The sequence below is a fragment of the Lathamus discolor genome, chromosome 5 (assembly GCF_037157495.1).
Source record: "Lathamus discolor isolate bLatDis1 chromosome 5, bLatDis1.hap1, whole genome shotgun sequence".
Lineage (NCBI taxonomy): Eukaryota > Metazoa > Chordata > Aves > Psittaciformes > Psittacidae > Lathamus > Lathamus discolor.
In genome coordinates this window covers 63,978,289-63,998,900 of record NC_088888.1, presented here as the reverse complement: position 1 = coordinate 63,998,900, position 20,612 = coordinate 63,978,289, and the positions used below count along the sequence as shown (strand labels likewise).

The 20,612-nt window shown below is 37.7% G+C and overlaps 1 protein-coding gene across 4 annotated transcripts in view; it reads right to left on the bottom strand.

Annotated features, from left to right (window-relative positions):
• Nucleotides 1–20,612, bottom strand: part of WASF1 (WASP family member 1) — a 90,692-nt gene that overhangs the window by 65,601 nt on the left and 4,479 nt on the right. Inside the window, exon 1 of one of the 4 annotated variants that reach the window (XM_065679128.1) lies at nt 16,650–16,675. The exons of the other annotated variants lie outside the window; for them this stretch is intronic. The gene's annotated coding sequence lies outside the window, so the exon portion shown is untranslated. Of the gene's footprint in view, nt 1–16,649; nt 16,676–20,612 lie in introns of those variants that run through there. 4 annotated transcript variants of the gene reach the window in all.

Sequence of the window (20,612 nt, the reverse complement as noted above, 5' to 3'; positions counted from 1 at the left end):
GGTAACTTTTGAGACAAACAGAGGTCCTATACAGCTGAGAGAGTATGTCTTATAATTCAAACTAAAACCTGTACTGCCTTACAGAAAAAGGTTGCTTCTGACAATTTCATTGCTAATTGTAGAATACCTCTCCCTTAAGACCTCTATTAGCAAACTATTAGATACCCACTGTTGACCGATACCATTATCTTTGAATTTTATCAGTGAAACACCAAAGGGATGCTCTCTGCATGCGTTTTGGTCTCTCTCTTTTTTTTTTTTTTTTTTTTTTTTAAATCATTGAAAGTGTAGACGACAGTAATAGAACCTGTTTCTGTCAGGAAAAACACAAACCAAACCATCCCACAAACAACACAGTAAGAGCCCCTTTCTTCAATTACAACTAAGCTAGGTTGTCAAATCTCAGCTTTAGTAACCAATTGTCTTTTGAGATATATGGTATTTATGTCACACTGTTCTGCAACCTGGAATTTTGCAACTGTTGAAAATTTAATGTTGAAATTAAATTCTGAATGTTAAAAAATGAAAAGTAGTATTTTAGAGATTTGGGCATAGGGAGTCTGGAGAGTGGGCTCTTCTTCCAAGCATCTCACATTGTGTTAATTTTAAGCAGTCCACAAAGATTCTCTATCCCTTTAGCTTTTCAATCTGAAAGAAAATAAGATAGTTCCCATGGGGTTTGCACATTTTACTAAATCCAATTAAACCTTGAAGTACATAAACACCTTTAAACAGAAGATGTGTAAACAGAATTCTTGGAATACCATAAAACTGCAGAAATATTTCACAACAATGAAGAAAATAAACATTGTACCGTTTGGGTTTTTCTTTATAAAATATTTGCAATATAGAAAATACTAGCAACTTTTATATGTTATTTGGATAAGTATGTATTTCATTCTCTATATAGGATAAGAAATATTCTGCTCCTTTAAAAAGCCAAACAAAACCTTACACAAATATCCAGTACCTCTCTGCAGGAATTGCTTATGCATCAAAAGCTACCCTCAAAATTATGCTGCCCACACATAATGGTCACTCATTTAAACCAGAAAGAGAAGATTTAAAAGAAGGGTGAACACTATCTTTATACCAAAAGAAAAAATTAATGAAGAAAAGCCCAAAGAATTAGAGAAGGTGAAAGTCATAAAACCACACTTGAGGTCATAGCCCGAGAACTTCAGCTTCTATCTCCTTACTGACAACCAAAGAACATGGACTGTGGCCTGTGTGCCAGGTAACACAGAGATGAGTGTACATCAAGCTTCCAACCAGAAGGATTTTTCTTCCCAGAAGGGTTTTAAGGTTCTACGAAGTATAATTCCTGACAGTAACAGTCTTGCAATCACAAAACACTGACTCAAAATTAGTCCATTTTCATGCTTTAAGATTAAGAATTTCCTCAATTCATACATGCACACACCTCTCTCACTACAGCTCTCATGCACTGCAGCAGCTGCATCACTGTTGGCTGCTTGGGATCACAGAGGATCACAAGAGAGACCATCAGAATGCACAGCAGACAAAAAAGTATTTCCCAATCTCCGTCCTTTGCCACGGCATAAGCTTTGGTTTGGTTTGGGCTTTTTATAGCTATACCAGCACCTCAGATGATCTTCCATGCAACAGTCACATACAAGCATCCTCTGCTCAGCTCAGTCTGGTCCTCAGTCAACCTGGAGCAGTTTGGCTCTGTATGCATACACCTTAATGCTTACCTGTATATTAAGGTATCTTTTATTAATTATTTTTATTCTGTTTGTAGTTATAGATGTATCTTTCTGCTGAACCAATCTGGAGGTACTTTTAACAGATTGTAAGTTTCACATCCCCAAGCCGCAAATACCAATTTGTAATAATTCCTTCCCTGTGTACACTACTGGAGACAGAAAAACATTGAAAGAATTGTACATACTCAAAAAACGTGCTTTTGTTTGCTTTTGCTGTGGTAATTACTATCCTTTGTATCCAACTACACACAGTAAAACTAAATTAAGACCAAATGATAAAGATTTCACACATAACATACCTTCCTCTTCGCACAACATGAAACTGAATCACCTGTACCTTCAAAACAACAAAGACCAGTTAGTGTATTTTCCATTTGTGAACTTACATGGTGAAAAAAACTTGACAGTTAAATCAGCATCCAAGGGACTCCCTAACCATCCAGACCAGGCATAGGTTACATTTTCTCATCTATGTAGCTAACTCAGTGCTCATTTGGTGACATTTCAAAAGGCAGAGTTGGAAGGGTGCCTCTTTTCTGTCCCCCACTTCTTTTTTGCTTTAATAATCACTTTTGCTTTTCTCCAAATGCCCTCTCAGGTTTCATCAAAATTACTTCAGATAATGAGAATATCAGTAAGTGGGAAAAGACATCTCCTTCCCCTTTGAACTTTGGTGTAATATTCAATAACAACAAAAATGGACAAGCTGAGCTGAAATCCCTTTACTACAGCAATATTTGATCTGTCTCAGAGATTTCCATAATTTGCTTTGGCTGCTAAGCAACAAATTAAATATGATTTGGTATATTTAAATGCATTATTCCTCCTACTGCTCTTCTGTCTGAAAAAATACAGTTATAATAATGCTCTTGTCACAGAGCAATATTGCTGAGGAAGGGTCCTGTACTTCAGCAGGTATACTAATTGTGAGCAAAATAATATGCGCTTGTTTGCCCTGCAGTAAAAAATGAGGAAAGACAGAGAACACAATGTCCTACAGTCTATTTCCAGAGTCACTATCGTCTGGATTGTCACAATACCTACAAGGATTTAAATTCTGCCTAAATTAATAGTAAGACAAACATAAGATGGATAAGTAACTCCATCTGGGGCTCTCTGTCTGAGATCTACCGGGAATTCATCACTCCATTATGAGACTTTACACATGGACGCTACACTTCCAGCTGAGAAAAACAACTGAACAAAACCAACCTTCAGTATCAATCAAAAATGCCGCCTGCTCAGAGATCAAAAGCATCACACTTACTAGCCTTCAGGTTGCAATATGCTACTGGTCTACCAAAGCACACACAGATATAAAATGGAATGTGGATCTCAAGTAGAGTTGCAGAGCAATCACAATAGGCCTCTGTCTTCCAATTTACATGCACTGCAAATTCAGAAAGACAGTTTCTCAGAATGCAAGAGAACACCCATACCTGTGCGCCATTAATTTAAAACATAAAATGCTGTCAAAGGTGGAAGCAGCTATACCAAATATGAATTGAAATCAAGTAATAGCATTTGGTGTGTGGGCAGGGGACTTGCATTGCTACTGCAAATGTTTTTCATGTGTCTAATGAATATAAGCACTTCAGCTCTTAATCTTGCAGTCCTGATAGGTAAAACAGTAAAAAAAAAAACCAAAAACCAAACACAATAGGAAAGTTGTATTTGTGTACATCTTAGTATCTATTCTCCAGACAGAAATACTCTTGCACTCTTCATCTCTGTCTCATTAACTTTCTGTGTTCACTATTCAAATCAGTTGCTATATGAACATTAGCCTGTAATAATAACCCTGTGAAGAATATTTTCTTTATTTATCCACATCACTATGATGGATGCTTTTAATTTCAGCTGCAATATAAAAAAAAATAAACTACTAGATTATGTTGTCAGAAAAACTTTTAGGTTTTTTTCTTCTAAAATTTTAATGAGCAGATTAACAAAAATTCCTTCACACACAAATCTATCAGACCTCATTCCTTCACTTCCTGTTCAAATTGTATCTTCAAAAGAACTACGCAGATATAAAAGTGGTAATAGGCTTAGTCTGAACTTGTTATTTATGTAAAAAGAATCCAAATATTAACTGCATTAATCAAAACAAAGTATGGGAATAACTGCAATACATGGGTATAAATCAGGTTTTACTGCAGACACCCACAATGTGACTGTACCATTATTTTTAAAATAGCTGTTCATTATTTTTCCTCCTTTGAGAGCTGCTGGTATTTACATCCCCCTAAAGGAGGCATTCATCTATAAAACAGATTCAACACATGTAGTATATCGATGGAAAGTCTACTGGGATAACGACATCCTTGAAGGGCAACACAAACTAATACTGCATTAAAATGATGGTGGAACCACTGCTAGTGCCACTACTAAGAAATTTCACACACACCAGTATGCACCTGTTCAGTAACAATAAATTCTCATCACTACAAACATGAAGATTTAAATATAAATTTTCCTTTCCTCTTTAATTTATGAGTCTGGAAATTTGGCCTTTTTTCCCTAAGTCTAAAAAAGCCTTTTTTTTGAGGACTGAGATTCAACACATTCAGGGCCATTTTTCACTTTGATGACTCCTTGCTTCCCAAGTCATCTTTAGATTACCATAGACTCTAAGCAGAGTTGTACAGAACATCTAGCTCTGATCCTTTTTTTACACTAAAACAAACAAACAACCCCAACAAACAAACTACTTGTATAACAGTAAAGAGAGGGACATGAAGAAATTTGAAGAGTAAGTCATCTTAACTGTGAAGTTCATGAAGAAGTACAAAAGTTACCATTCCCCTCTAACACAGCACTAGTAAGGCAATACACAGGATACTGGTCTGTTTTTTGGGGTTTCCATTTCAAAAAGACTATCAGGTAACTGAAGAGGCTCCCCCTAGATGGCAAGCAGCTAAGAACTCAGCCTTTGAAAAGGCTGAGCAAACTAAACCATTCCAGCTAAAAGGGCTCAGAAGCGATTTCATAACCACAAATGTTAACTACTGGGTGGGAGCTACAAAGAAAATGGAGTCAAGCTCTTCTTGGTAGAAGCAGACAGTTAAAAGCAAATGGCCATAAACTGCAATTCAGAAGGTTCAGACCAGACTTTTGGAGGAAATTCTTACACAGGAGGCTGGTGCAGGGCTGAAACCAGTCGCAGAGGAGCCAGTGGAAGTTCCATCTTCGCAAGTGTTTGACACTCATCCAGATAAAGGCACCTGGACTGGCCTAGTGCTGGCCTTAGTTTCGAGTTTAGCAGGATTCTGGTCTAGATAAAGTGAGGTCCCTAGTCATCATGCTTATGGTTTTATCTCATGAAAAGACTTTAAAATGGCTAACATATTAAAAGAATAGGTGGATGACGATACAGAAAAACTAACCTGATTTTTCTAGTGTTACAGTAATTATTTAAGAATTCCAGGACTATGTCCCCTTAAAGTAGTTGTGTTCTATACAAAATGAAACAGGATGGAAGTTTGGCATTACCACTAAAACAAAATGTGTCCTTTCACCTGAAACATAACATACAAATAACTGGTCTGAACTAAACCAGTCCTGATGCTATGCTAAAGAATTATTTTATGAGAAGAACGTCATGCAAAACAAACTTCTACCCCCTGCATTACTTTAACATTTTTATATTAACTATGTATTTAATTCTTCTGGAAAAAGTAAGTAACTACAGCAGCCTGTTTGACATGGCATCAGATTACTGATAACTCACTTATACATGCAAACTGCTTATTTGATTTTAGAACAGTATCTTTCTGCTGTCTTACAGAATTGACAGCATAAAAGCTCCTTTCAGTTTAACTGTTACCCCTTCTCGCCTATTTTATTCCAAACTCCCTTATCCCCAAGTTCATTAATAAAGCTTCCCTATCCATAATGTCGTACTTGCAATTAAGTTAATTTAAGGGATTCATGGAATAGAGCATCTTCAGCTTGGAATAACCTATTTGCCAGAATAATTTTCTACTGAAAACCAGTCTAGGTTTAAAAAGAATAAAGACCATTTACAGCTGTAATTTTAGAAAGAATAACTGTGTAGAATACTCATCCATTATTTCTGACAAAAGCCCAACACAGATGCCACATTTTCTTACTCTGCTGGCTTCAAATTAAGCATACTGTGATGGAAATGGAAAAGATAACTTGCATCTTTTAAGAAAAAACTCAGGAATTCCCTTCAGCCCCCCAGCTCATCCGATCTATTTTCTTTTTTTTTTTTTCTATATAAGGAACCTGATTCTACTGACATCAATTGCAACCCCCCCGATTTCACAAGTGCAGAAACAAATTTGAAGAGATTTCATGGAAAAGTTCTGCACAAAACTGCAATGAATACTTAGGTAATAATTTCATAATCACTTTTTAAGCAGCACAGAAATCCTGCCATTTCTTCCCTTGTCTTTCTACTCCCAGCATGCAGGTAAAATTGTCTGAGAAGCACAGAAAATTAATGCAAGTAAAATGTAATCTATCAAACCTAAAAAGACCTCGGATGAGTACCAAATCCCACCTACTGTAAGACAATACAACTGCAGGGTGACATGAATGCAAGAAATCAGCAGGGGCTGCCTACCAAAATTGTTACTGCAAGAATTTCTTAACAAGCATATTTCTGAAACTCACTAAGATTACTTAAATATTACAGCAATATAAAATCCATACTTTTTCAAAATACAGACAGAAGAGAGACAGAGACAGGGTTTCTGTCTCAAGTTCAATGACAACAGCACAAGAATTTTATGCAAAGCATTAGCCTAAGTTAGTCATGAAGTTCAGATTGTATAGGGTTCTTAAAACATGACATTGACGAGGCCTTGTGCAGATTGTTAACATAGGGCACTGGATCCTCATACACACATTTACATAACTTGCTCCGCAATATCTCGTGTTTAACGAAGAAAGCATCTGCCAGAAGGCAAGATGAAAACCCAAGTGATATTCTAAGATTACAGAATGAATGAAAACAGCTAACTAAGATATTAGTCTGACTGTCTAGATGCTCATTTGAATAAAACAAACATTGCCCATAAAGCAGCTCTAACCTACATGCCTTTCAGATCTGCATAAGGCTTCTAACAGCAAGCTGCAGTTTAAACTAGATTTATATCCCATATCCCTCTTCCTCCCTCATATGTTTGTGAGACTGTAAATTCAGGTGGTTTTCTTTTCTTAAATGAGCCCCTGAATTAGGATAGATATGCATTTTGATTCTCTGTATCCTGAGTATTTTTTATCTTTCTCTGCTTGCTTTTCTCCCTTCACTATTTTCAGTCACATCTTCCACCAATTATATTTGTGTACAAAATTTTTTTCCCAAGGTTATTTTCCTTTCCCTTACTACTGTCCTGTATATTTTCTCAAATGTACATTCAGCATGTTAGAGCTTTCTTCCAAAGTTCCTTTACCTTTCACATTTTCCTAAATTGTTTATCTACAGAGCAGATTTATTTCCCTTTCTCCCTTTTCCACCTCCCAGATTCACTTCCTCCTCCAAGTACATCTATCCTTTTATCCCTCTCCACCCTTTCATTAACTTCAACTCTTCCCAGTGTATGCAATTTATATAGAGAGCGCTATCTACATTCAATACATCATTAAAAAAAACTTTGAGAATATTACTACCGGTTTTGAAAAGGTCAGGGCTTTGTTAGGGCTTTCAACAATTTAAGAGAAAAATAGGCAGTTTTTAAAGTGAATTTTCCCAAAGGAGAAACACAGAAGCCTCCAGTGCCTCCCAAACTTGGAGAACTGAAAATCACAAATGCTGCCTTTTTTTTTTTCCTATTCCCTAACTCCTCCAAACAGCTTCTTGCTGCGCTGCTTCACTCATCTTATCCCTGTGCCTTCTCAGATAATGCCATCTATTGATCCCAGTCATCCACACGTCTTGGAGCTCCATTATACCACGACACACAACTATGAACATAACCACTCCCATTTCATGCTGAAAAGAGCCAAAAATCTTCCCGTTCTACACACATGAAGAGTTTCCTCTACACACAAGTTTCCTCATATTTTCGCAACTGCTGCCTTACTGATGTTAAGTATAACAAATTGATAAGTATGAGACACTGGCTACACTCCCCTTCTCATCATTTGTCAGGTTTCATTCTCCTCCAAGAAGAGACATAAATAGAAAACACTCTTTGAAAATAAACCCAAATGTCAAATAAATGGATTCAAAGCATGACTGACTAGTCTGTGTCCTTGTTTCAGCCTTTCAGGTAAACCGGGGGAAGGGTGTTTGCTCTTGGGGGTTCTTTAGCTGCGTTTTCACTCGCCTCATTTGTTTATTTAATTCTTTAGTAGTCATCTATTTTTTTTCCCAAAGACCTATTGGAGCAGGCATGCTTAGAAGAACTTGAAATCTCCCCATCCCTACCAAGCCCACCTACGCTAGAAAGCTAAGTGGTTCTGATAACACAAGAGGCACTTAAACCAGATTTTTTCACCTTGTGACAAAAATGCTGTATCCATTGTCTGTAATTGGAAAGAAAGAGAGTATGCCAAGGGCTAGAGTCTGACTTTCCACTTTAAGATCTTCTAATAACTGCCATGGGAAAAGACAGCTACAGTGGCAAGCAAGCAAATATTAAGCTGCATTTTACTGGAAGAATAATGTATTCTTTGTAAAAAGCACAAGTTTACTGAAAGCCAGACCAAGATTTCATTTGAACACGCCAATTGACATGTAAGGATAGAACAAATTGTGATTGAAAACCTTATTTTTGTACATCATCTTGGTAGATTTCAAGATGTACTGTATTTCACTAAATCTGGCTCATTCCAAAAAGCTGTAATACTTCAAAGATTGTTTCCTGAGATGCCCATATAGATCATATATTCTAATGGTGATTCAGCAATATCCAGAGATAAGACTATTATTGCAGACAACACCACCTGAGGTTCCCTTTGATTAGGTGGCAGTATTTTTAAGACTCACCTGGGAGCATGACTGAATTTCTGTCAGAACATATCTGCTGCACATGATACTGGACGTGCTCACTGTTCATACTAAAAATTTCCTCTATTTTTCCACATCCTCTTTTTCACCTGTTAAACCTAATTACTAGTTATTCGTTTCTTCCAGTTTTGAGACAAAAATAAATGAAACCAAATAGTTTTCTTCCCTAGTAACACTGCTGCCCAGACTTTGAAGAGAGCAGAGAAGCTCTTAAAATTGTTTGACTTCCACTACAATTAGAAATGCTATGAGCTGTTACATGGTATGTATACATATATCACAGTTGTGAATAGTCACACAGAAACCCTTTAGGATTCCACATACACATCACCTATCACCAAAGACAACTATTTTTTCCAAACTTGTGCATGTTTGTTTGTTTAAATAAACTGTAAAATTTTTTTAAAAGTCCACTCAGGATTATGGCTTTGTTGTCACTAAATATAGTTCTGCTTAAAAGTTCAATGAGCACAAGCAAAAGCATTTTAACAGCAACTGCAAAGATTTGTTTCAAAAGGTATTTTCTCAGTTCCTAGGCATACACAAACCCATCAAGTTAGTTAAAAATTTCTCTCCTGAGCAAACTTTACATAGCATAATGTAAAAACAACCTCCCCAAATAAATTCCACATGCATGAGTGGCTAATAATTTAGAATCATAGAATAGTTAGGGTTGGAAAGGACCTTAAGATCATCTAGTTCCAACACCCCCTGCCATGGCCAGGGACATCTCACACTAAACCATCCCACCCAAGGCTCTCTCCAACCTGGCCTTGAACACTGCCAGGGATGGAGCATTCACAACCTCCCTGGGCAACCCATTCCAGTGCCTCACCACCCTTATAGGAAAGAATTTCCTCCTTATATCCAATCTAAACTTCCCCTGCCTAAGTTTAAACCCATTACCCCTTGTCCTGTCACTACAGTCCCTGATGAAGAGTCCTTCTCCAGCATCTCTATAGGCCCCCTTCAGATACCTTCAGACCCTATGAGGTCCCCACGCAGCCTTCTCCTCTCCAGGCTGAACAGCCCCAACGTTCTCAGCCTGTCTTCATACGGGAGGTGCTCCAGTCCCCTGATCATCCTCGTGGCCCTCCTCTGGACTTGTTCCAACAGTTCCATGTCCTTTTTATGTTGAGGACACCAGAACTGCACACAATACTCCAAGCAAGGTCTCACGAGAGCAGAGTAGAGGGGCAGGATCACCTCCTTCGACCTGCTGGTCACGCTCCTTTTGATGCAGCCCAGGATATGGTTGGCTTTCTGGGCTGCGAGCGCACACTGAAGCCGGCTCATGTTCATTTTCTCATCGACCGACACCCCCAAGTCCTTCTCCACAGGGCTGCTCTGAATCTCTTCTTTGCCCAACCTGTAGCTATGCCTGGGATTGCTCCCACCCAGGTGTAGGACCTTGCACTTGGCATGGCTAAACTTCATAAAGTTGGCATCAGCCCACCTCACAAGCATGTCGAGGTCCCTCTGGATGGCATCCCTTCCCTCCAGCATATCAACCGAACCACACAGCTTGGTGTCATCAGCAAACTTGCTGAGGGCACACTCAATCCCACTGTCCATGTCTCCGACAAAGATGCTGAACGAGACTGGTCCCGGTCCCAACACTGAGCCCTGAGGGATACCACGCATTACTGGTCTCCTGCTGGACACTGAACCATTGATCACAACTCTTTGTGTGAGGCCATCCAGCCAGTTCTTTATCCACTGAGTGGTCCATCCATCAAATTGATGTCTCTCCAAGTTAGAGAGAAGGATTTCATGTGGGACAGTGTCAAATGCTTTGCACAAGTCCAGGCAGATGATGGCAACTGCTCTACCCCTGTCCATCAGTTCTGTAGCCCCATCATAGAAGGCCACCAAATTGGTCAGGCAGGATTTCCCCTTAGTGAAGCCATGCTGGCTGTCACCAAGCACCTGATTGTTTTTCATGTGCCTTAACATGCCTTCCAGGAGAATCTGCTCCAAGATTTTGCTAGGCACAGAGGTGAGACAGACGTGACGTAATTCAAAAATCCAACAGTAAATTTTACCTTCTCTTCATATCCCTACCTCTTTAAATTATATTAGTTGTTACAAACAAAACAAAATGTTTATTGTCTTTAAATTCTGTAATTTACTGATCAAAACAGGATTCCTTTGCTACTCTCTTGATCTTGGTACATTTTTCTAGTTTTCAATTTAAAATTCAACTGCTATTACATGCAGGGTTTTTGCTTAGGCACATAATGATGAACTCATGCTTACAAAAGTAAGCACAGTATAACACATCTCATCAGCACTCCTACCTTTAGAATATTTAAAAAAAAATAGTAAGCCATACAACTAGAATGATGGAAAGAAAATTATGCATTAGCATTTACAGCAATTGGGGGGGGGGGGGGGGAATCAAGCAGTATCTTCAATTTTCAGGGTTTTTTGTAGGCTGTCAAACTGATGAAGCCTTCCACATACTTGCTTTAAAGTGACCCACCAATGCAAATAAGCATAGCTTGACACCTGCTGGAAGTGTCTGTAACATAGTTACTTGTCTAGCCTTGTGTATGCTATCTACATACATTAAAACAAGTCCTGCACATCATCATTCTTCTTTATCACAGAGAAGACTTACCTCCAGCACAAGAGAACAAAGCATTTTAGCTTTGTAGCAATGAATGCTCATGTAGCAATGAACAAAAGGCAAAAACTGTGAACAGTAATTTACCCCACGACAGAGGTTACTAGCTCGTATTAGGTACTACCTCAGCTAGTAAAACATTGCAATTTTGTAGAAAAGAGAAGAGGAGGAGAAAAAGATGGTGTGATATGGGGGGAGGGTGTGGTGTGTGGAAGGGGAGAGAGGAATCAGAAGACAAATGAAGTGCTAACTTCTAGTGTTCATCTGACACAAAATACTGACAAGGACAATATAATACAGCAACAACACCTACTAAGAAGAGTTTAAATTATTGTTTCCTTACATTTCTACCCAAAACCTCAAAAAGCAGAAACGAACATTTTTTCAGTGTCTGCTAAAACATGCTGTCAACTTGTGTAAATTTTATTGTTCGGGTAAGAGTTATTTTTAGAAGAATCTGCAAGAATTATATTTAGGAGCAAGTTAAACTAGCCTGTTCACATTGCACACATTACCCCTTAATACTACAGACTGTAGCTGTTTTCTTTCTTTCTTTTATGGCCACCTTTAAAAAAAAAATCCCATTAAGAAAATGACACTCTTGAGATCAGACAGCAGAGCTTTAGAAGTTAATGGACGAGTGAGCGCAACTACTATCCCAAGCAGTAACATGGATTGCAGAGGTCGGCAAGGGCTGAAGCGTAATGTTCACTTCAATTAGCTTCTAATACCTGAAGTTCAAAATGTTCTGACAAAGAGTGACTTAACGAATTCCATGAAATACCCATTATATACACGTCACAACAGAATGTTAAAAGTGACTGAAGGTCCTGCTCTTAAAACGTAGCAATCACACAACATCTTCAGATGGGTAGGTGTGAGAGAGCACGAACAGCAAAGCTCTGAGGTGACAAGAAAGGTATTAGCCAGCATTCTCTAAAGGAAGCTCATCAGTGCCCTTTAGCAAAGAAAGAGTTTCAGGCACCATCCTTTCTCAATTGAGAGCAAAGTCTGCATTCCTCATTCTGTGCTGTGTATTGTGGGTACACATGGAGGTACAACAGAGCAAATAAACCAAGCCAGTATTTCTCAAATTGCAGTAAACAGAAACTCAGCAACTTCAAGGAAAAAGGTTGAAAACTGCTAGTTTAAGAAAAAGTTCTATTTACATTCATATTAGTTGCTGGACAGTAGTGGAGATTTGCAGCACACCACCAGATTCAGGGAAAAGAGATTGAGGGTATCATGCACTGAAAATGGTGGAACACCACTAAGAAATCTTCATTTTTCTGCTCAAAGTTTCTCTTTTGCCTCTAGAAACAGATCACCTTCATAAATTCATGCTCCATGGCAATAAAAAAAGCTGATAGTAAATCAGCCTAAAATGCAGATGTTATATTTAGAAGACTGAGATGAAAATGGTATGACTTTAAACTTCACAAGTCCAGGAAAGAACAAGATCTTTCTGAGACTACCATTTGGGTGAAGGAGAGAAGTTTGTAAATACACATGGAACATGATTTCGCATTCTAACAATTCTTATTTCTCAGCCAAACCAGGGTATGACAGATACTGGTCAACTTTGCTTTTATTGTCTGTCCCCAAACAACATTCAAGATTACTAATATGATATAAATCAAACTTGCATTAAAACAAAATGCATCTAACAACCCTGCTTCACTTAATATTGAAATATTGGGAGGAGGTAAACAAACCACAAAAAAAAAAAAAAAATCAACACACGTAAAACCAAACCCACCCAACCCAATCCCCCAGGGTTCATTTCCAGGCATACTTTAGTTTTCTAAGAAATGCACTATGAAAGAGACACTATAACTCGATTTTCACAGATCTGTGTCAGCTTTCATTAAAAAGGTGCATTTTTTCACTACTGCATAGACAGCTTTACTCTCTCACACACAAGAAAAAAAAAAAACAAAACCAAAAACCAACACAAAAAAACCAAAACACAAACCAAACCAGCCTGCTTTTATTTACATGTTGCATCAAGTAACTTTGCATTATACACAATTCAGTCAAATCTGATCATACCATTAAAGCTTACATCGATAAAATGTTTACAGTATGTCTACCTGAACACCTGAAGACAGCTATCCATTAAGATGCCTGGAGGCAAGCCAGCACTGCCTCTGCCCCACCCTATGCCCACGGCTGACTGGACCACCTTTCAGAGAGAGAAGAGTCCTTATTTAACCTTCCAGACTACTGTCCTGGGTTCATCAGTAGCAGTTGTTTTTCCTCCTTCTTAGTAGCTGGTGCAGTGCTGTGTTTTGACTTTCAGCCTGGGAACAGAGCTCATAACACAAATGTTTTAGTGTGACCAAGGACTTTTTGAGCCTCATGCTCTGCCAGGGAGGAGGGAAAGCCAGGAGGAAGCACAGATAGGACACCTGACCCAAGCTAGCCAAAGACGTATTCCATACCACAGCACGTCATGGCCAGGATGTAACAGAGAGTTACCCAGAAGGGCTAGTGCACTGCAGTGTTGGACTAGGTATCGGTTGGTGCCCAGTCGGGTGGGATGGGGTGAGTTTTGGGTCAGCTGGTGGTGAGGTGTTGTATTCTTTCCTCTTGTTATTTCCCTTATCATTATTATTATTGGTGGTAGCAGCAGTGATTTGTGTTATACCTTAGTTACTAAATTGTTCTTATCTCAACCCGTTGGAGTTGCATTCTTTTTGATTCTCCTCTCCATCCCTCCAGGGGTAGAAAGAGGGAGAAAGGGGAGGGGGGAGTGAGTGGACGAGCTGTGTGGCTGGGTTTAAACCACAACAACTACCCACATACAGGATGATGCAGCGAGGGTACAATCTAATAATCTATGGATGCCAGTAGATACAAGTGAGTTTCATGTTCCAATCCCTTGTCTAGATTTCACCTGTCAGATTTAAACATACAGGCAAGTCTCTTTAGCCACTAAAGATGAATACAGCTGTTCACATCCACTCCTTCAAAGAACGAAGCAGATGTCCTTATTTTCTCCTACAAAATGCGGCCAGAAGAGATGCTGCCTAATATCTATTATATTAGGTCTGTCCTCTACAATGTGGAAATATCTTCCTTGACTTTCTGGGAGTTCAAAAGCATATCCCCTACTTCCCATGGGGGAGAATACATATACTGAAGACAGACTATAGGCAAACAAATTAGAAAACTATTCAGCTTCCCTCTGCAATGATTCCACTAACCACAAAATTACTAAAAATTCACAACAGCAGAAAAAAAAGCAAGCATTACTGTATGACTCATCTGTTAGGACACACAATACATCCTCCAGAGAGCCTTTCTGTATTTCATTTTATAACTTTCTAAAATTCACTGTTATTACAACAGAATATATGTTCCGAACTCAGAATATAGACAACATCCTTAAAAAAGAAAAAAATGCATGTTCTCAGAAAGTTTGACATTATTATTTTCATTTTATTTGTTAGAAAAAAGCAGGTAGATACTAAACAGGACAAAACATCAAGGACTGATGATTTGCCAGACAACATTTAGCCACAATCCAAAGCAGCAAACAGTTGACACCCTTTTTTAAAAGGTGACGTCCACCACCACTAACTCAGTTTCAGTTCCCTTGTTGAAGCCTAGCAATCTACCACTTTCTTCTTGAAAAACAAGATCCCTGAAGTTTGTGTTTTCTATCCTAAAGTTTCATATACTGGACACACCATATCTCAATTAGCACTAAAACAAAGCCAAAGAATGTTGCCTCTCATATTCATGCAAGTTACACAGAAGAGATGAGAACATACCTAAGCCTCAACCAATTTGACTGGCATTAATTTCAACCTGCAACTTCTTGACAAAAAAATTAATATTTTCTATTAATAGTTTATAAATTATAGGTATTTAATTCAAAGTATAAATTCTAAACTTACCGAGCTTTAGGTTGGTTTTCATACTCAATAAGGGAAAGTTCCTAGTTGTTTACTGAGAAGTAAGGTAGCTTCTTAATATTGCTGGTTGTACCAAAGATTCAGCAAATCAATTTCTCCAATGCTAATCAAACTTAGCAAAATTATTTTCCCATATAACAACATACTAGTTACATGAGATTTTGAGCACTAGTTTTCGAACCTTTAGGAAAGGCTGAAAGTGCCAAGCAGAAGCACATCAAAATTACTAAACAATGGTCCTGTACCATGATCTAATTCTGATTTCAACTATGAAAGACAACTTGTCATTTAATTGACACACACTGAAAATACTAAGTTTTGGCTCATACAGGCTTCAAACCAGAGTCAAACTGGATGCTGTTCCCTCATCTGCCCAATTAATGCTCTAGCTAACTGTATTTAATACACCAATTTCTCTTTGTAAGGGTATCCACTAATTACAGAATATATTGTTAAAATCCTAACAGCTGCAAAACAACAAACAGTACCAGCAATACTTTTAGTTGCTAAATATGTCATCATTGAATATATTTCATTTTTACTATAAGCTTTCACTAACTTTGGATAACAAGTGGTTTTGAAGCACTCAATTTTAATTACAAAATCCACAGCATTTCTAACAAAAGGAAAACCACCACATATCAGTAATCAGCATTACTTTGTCCAATTAAATCTAGAAATTAAGTTATAATTTTATAGTTTAAAAGATATGCACATCACTTATTAAAACTTATCTCCAAAGCTTCATGATTATTATCATGATATTTAAATGTTTCATTGCTGCTTTAGGCATCCTAAAATGTCTTCATTTTTAAAGGGTTATGCTGTTCACTGAACATGCACTTTTGCTAAGACTCCAGATATTTCAACATTCCTATAATCTTACAGAAATAAGGCCCTGACACAATATATATTTTTCTGAAGTGTATCTTTTGAATTAAATTACTGTTCCCAACTACAGGAGAATTAGGCTTCTCAAGAATCCTTTCAACAACAATGTCCAAAGGGTTGCTCACGTTCCAACATGAAATCAAAAACATCTATCATTTTGTCTGCAACTCAAGCTTACAGATAGCTGAGTACTGTAAAAATGAGGCTAACAGATGTGTCTTGGGATCTAAATGGGATTAATGTCTTGAAAATTAACATAAACTACTAACCTGCAAAAATGCTGTATATGCAAGCTGCAGGTCAGAAAAGAAAACATATGGAAAGGCTCATGTTGCAAGTCAGACTTTTGAGGAAGATGGGAAACAAAGATTTAAAATTCTTACAGTGCAGATGACTGTATAGGAAGAATACAAACCTACCCAGAGCTTAAAGACAAGTACATTTGTCATCCTGAAATAAAATAATGTGTTTATTAGCAGAGTATGGAATACCTGTGGGCACAGGTATGGAACAGAGGTCCAATTCTCCTCCTGTGAGAAAAAACAGTGTGTGAAAAAAAATCTGCTCCCTTGTTAATAAAACTTTCTCCTTTCCTAGACAAAGAACTTATTTTATAAATATAAATATATATATTTAGAAATAAAATAAACAGAAGTCTAGCTAGATAGGTTAGACACAGATAACCCCCAATATTTGATTTCCATTACTGGAAACATCATAGCTGGTATGAAGTATATTCTTTTTGGACTGAATTGTACAGAACCTCTCCCTGTATCATGAAACTGCTGAACGTAGATTTGCTTTAAATTTGTTCCCATGGGAAATGAAAACTGCTAACTTCTTTGTAACTCAGATTATTCAGGTTTTTTTAATAGACCACTCATATTAGCTACAGCCACAGAATCCATTCCATTGTCTTGCCTGGGGATACAGACAGCATTGTTTTGAGTAAATGCATCTAGGGTTTCCAGAGTGCAACAGTCTTGAATCTTCAAGCCTACAGAATAACATCAGTTCATTCTGTATATGAATGATATGCATACGTACTCTGCCACATAATGCCACTCTTCAGCTGCACTGTAGATCCCTGAAACACCAAATACCTGTTGTACCATTTTTAATGTATTTTCACAAGAGCAAATTTAGATCAGAATATAAGTGTCAGAAACTTTCACTACCACCTCTACAGCAGTCTAGTCCACTATCACTTCTCCTGAATTCTTTGTAAGATATTTTGTCCTCCTGCCATGAAGATCATATAAACATAGAACATTTGAGGTTGCCCAAAGCAGGATCAACTGAGCAGGTTGTTCAGAGTATTAAGATGTCTTGTGTTACCAGACTGTCATTTGCCAGCCTAGATAGCTGGGATGCACAGGAGTAAGATTCACCTTCCCAAAATTGCACAAGTTTTGTAAAGCCGCTGTTCCTGGGGAGAGGCTTCCAAATGAAAAGCACCTGTGACAAACTTAACTTGTATTTTTGGTTGTGTTCTCAAGCCTGGAAGTTTCACAACTGCACATGGAATCACAACTGGAAAAGTTTCTCAATCACAGCCTTCTCCTTTAATATCAACAAAAAGGCAGAACCAGCTGAGCGTATAAGATGTCTCTAAGCATTCCTGCACACATTTAGTGACTAGTGGCTGAACAAGATTTAACAAGTTAAGCATTTCATTTTTTTAACTGAAAAGCTGAGTCTGCATGCCATTTTTACAAGAGCTGGTTGAGCTACTTAAGTTCATGTATTATCAAGTTATAAATGACTTGTTATTTTCCGTATTTACTTTTTTTTTTTAATTACTTTAAGGTCTGTGTCCAAATAACCGCAGAGGGTTCCGGTCTGTCTTATGATAATGAAAATCTTCTGTGGAAAACTTCTCCCAGCTACCAACAATGGCTCTTCATTGTTGGCCTGCTTATCTGATATAGCTGATCTGGCATATAATCTTATTTGAACCCACACCACCATCCTGAATGTGCCTGAAGGTAAAAGATTCTTGTCCCTCAAACCATGAACGGTATCATGTCATAGGTAATACAGATGATAATTTTGATTACGCTCACTCCACAGCCACTTTAGAGGTGGCAATTAGGTGCTGCTGGACAAGCCACAGTATTTAGCCTAAGTAACACCAGTAATGGACCTCAGTGCCAATCACTCTTCCAATTTTCCATAACCTATGCATCTACTATGCAGCACTGATACTTAAATAAAAAGGTTAATCTGAAAGAAGACTCCACCCCTGAAAGTGACCCTCATGCTCCTTTGCCATACACTTTCACTATCAGCTTGCTGGACTGGCCTAAGATGGCTTTCTTGTCAAACATCAATCTTCATCCATTGCTTGTGTTCAAACTGGCCATTCCCATGCTACAAGCCATTTCCGTATTCCAGATATTGATGTAAGAATTTCTCCCATTAGCAGACTGTTTCATTTTTTGTAGAACAGTTTGTTACACTGAACAGCCAGAAAATTACTCCAAAGCCCAGAAACTACAAAATTAATTTCAGCTATGGTGGACTGAGAATATCTCACTCCAATGAATATTAATTTATTTAAGCAGTCATCTCTGAAGAGAAAGAGCAAAGTTCAAATTATTGGTTTGAAGCAAATAAAGCAAGGAGTTTAAGCCGGTTCTGTGTATTCAAGAGAAATCTAACACTGAATGACAGATAGATAGATACATACATACATATATGGAGAGAATCAGAATCATAGAAATACAAGTACCTTGAGTGGAAGCAGGGGAAATCCTCAATTCCCCTCCCCTTTCAAGAAGTATTGCTTCAATAAATTTCCCTGAATGTATGGGGTTTTTTTTAATTTTGCATCTGCTATTGGAGAGCCTAAATTCACACCTATTTTATAACTTCCCACTCCTCACTTGTTTGATCTGTACTTCATTTCCCTGGCTAAATAATTCCCATCTTTTCAATGTCTTGAAAAACTCTGCCATATCACATCAAACTTTCTACAACAATTGACAGTTAATAACACACTCTGAATAGCAGATAAGAATTTGTATAGAATGGCACTTTCTTCTTCTTTTTCCCCCAATTTCTGTTTACAGCTATAAATTTGGTAATTATATCTCAGCAAACTGCAATGATGCCCAGATTTTCTTGTTACATTAATACTGGTTATTTAGGGACTTTTTAAGACATATTTAAATGTTTTCTTATTTTCTACTTCCAAAATACACTGTTTTGTATAGCTCAACAACCAGGTTTACCTGCCATCCTGCTGTCCTTTCACATCTTGATTAGTCTTCTCAGGTGACCTTTCCACCTTTTCAAATTTCTGAGTTTGACTAAACAGCTTTGAATCCCCAGAAAACACTGATGCTTTAGAAATCAAATTCTACAAATTATTAGTGATATTATTGAACAGCTTCTGACTTAATAAGACAAAACATTACACCTCCCGTAACTTAACAGTTTAGTTCTGTCACTTCCTCTCAGATATTTTTGTGACCAATAACAATATTCTACCTCTCACATCCTGGCTTCTTTATTTAATAGCCTGGTGCAAGGAACCTTCAATTACACCTTTAAAAAGTATATGTAAATTAGAACTGCATTAAAATTTAATCTGCTATGCTATTACCACAATGAAAAACCCCAGCAGATTAGGTGCAATTGTCTTTGCAGAATCAGTACTAACTATACTAGAAACACTAGTTAGTACTGTGTCTACCCTCAGTCTTTGTTATCATCATACACTACTTCTATGTACAGGCAGCTGCAACTGTAAGGGATGAGAATTACATATGCAATCTTTCATGTTTTTCTTCAAGAGCACCAAACAATTTTCAGACCTGCTTCCTATGCAAACTAAGTTTATGAGATCAGTTGCAGAGTATTTGTTGGAAGCTCTCCTTCAGCACCTTAAAATCTATTGACCAGTTTCTACGGAATTGAACTCAAGTACATAGAGGTTCTCAAATTTTGTGAGAACAACAGCCAGATAGAGAACAGAGACTCTATTAATACTCCCAGTATATTAATGCAGCTTACCATGGAGCAGGAAAGAAGGGGGAGAAAAAAAAAAAAAAAGGCAAAAAAAACACACTACAAAAAGCTCTAAGAAATACTTTAACAGAATTTAATGCCAAAAAACTGAACCTGGCTTTAGAATAGAGTCCTGGTTTTTAGTAAGTTTTAAGTGTCAGACAGCTATGGCATTCATAATAATCTACTTCTGCACGGAGTCTGCTGTTGGAAGACTAAATTCATGTATGTCGAAATCACAGCATATAACTAAAACGTCCAGCACAGCAAGATATAAACTCATTGAGAACTATCCAGGACTCCTGCTCTTCATTAAGCATTTTGTTAAAATGTAACTGCCTTTGTTATTCTGTAGTTCTCTGCATATAAGGCAATTTACTACACCAACACATGAGCCTAAGTAAGCCAGCATTCAATTTAGCTTTCCATCACTCAAAAAT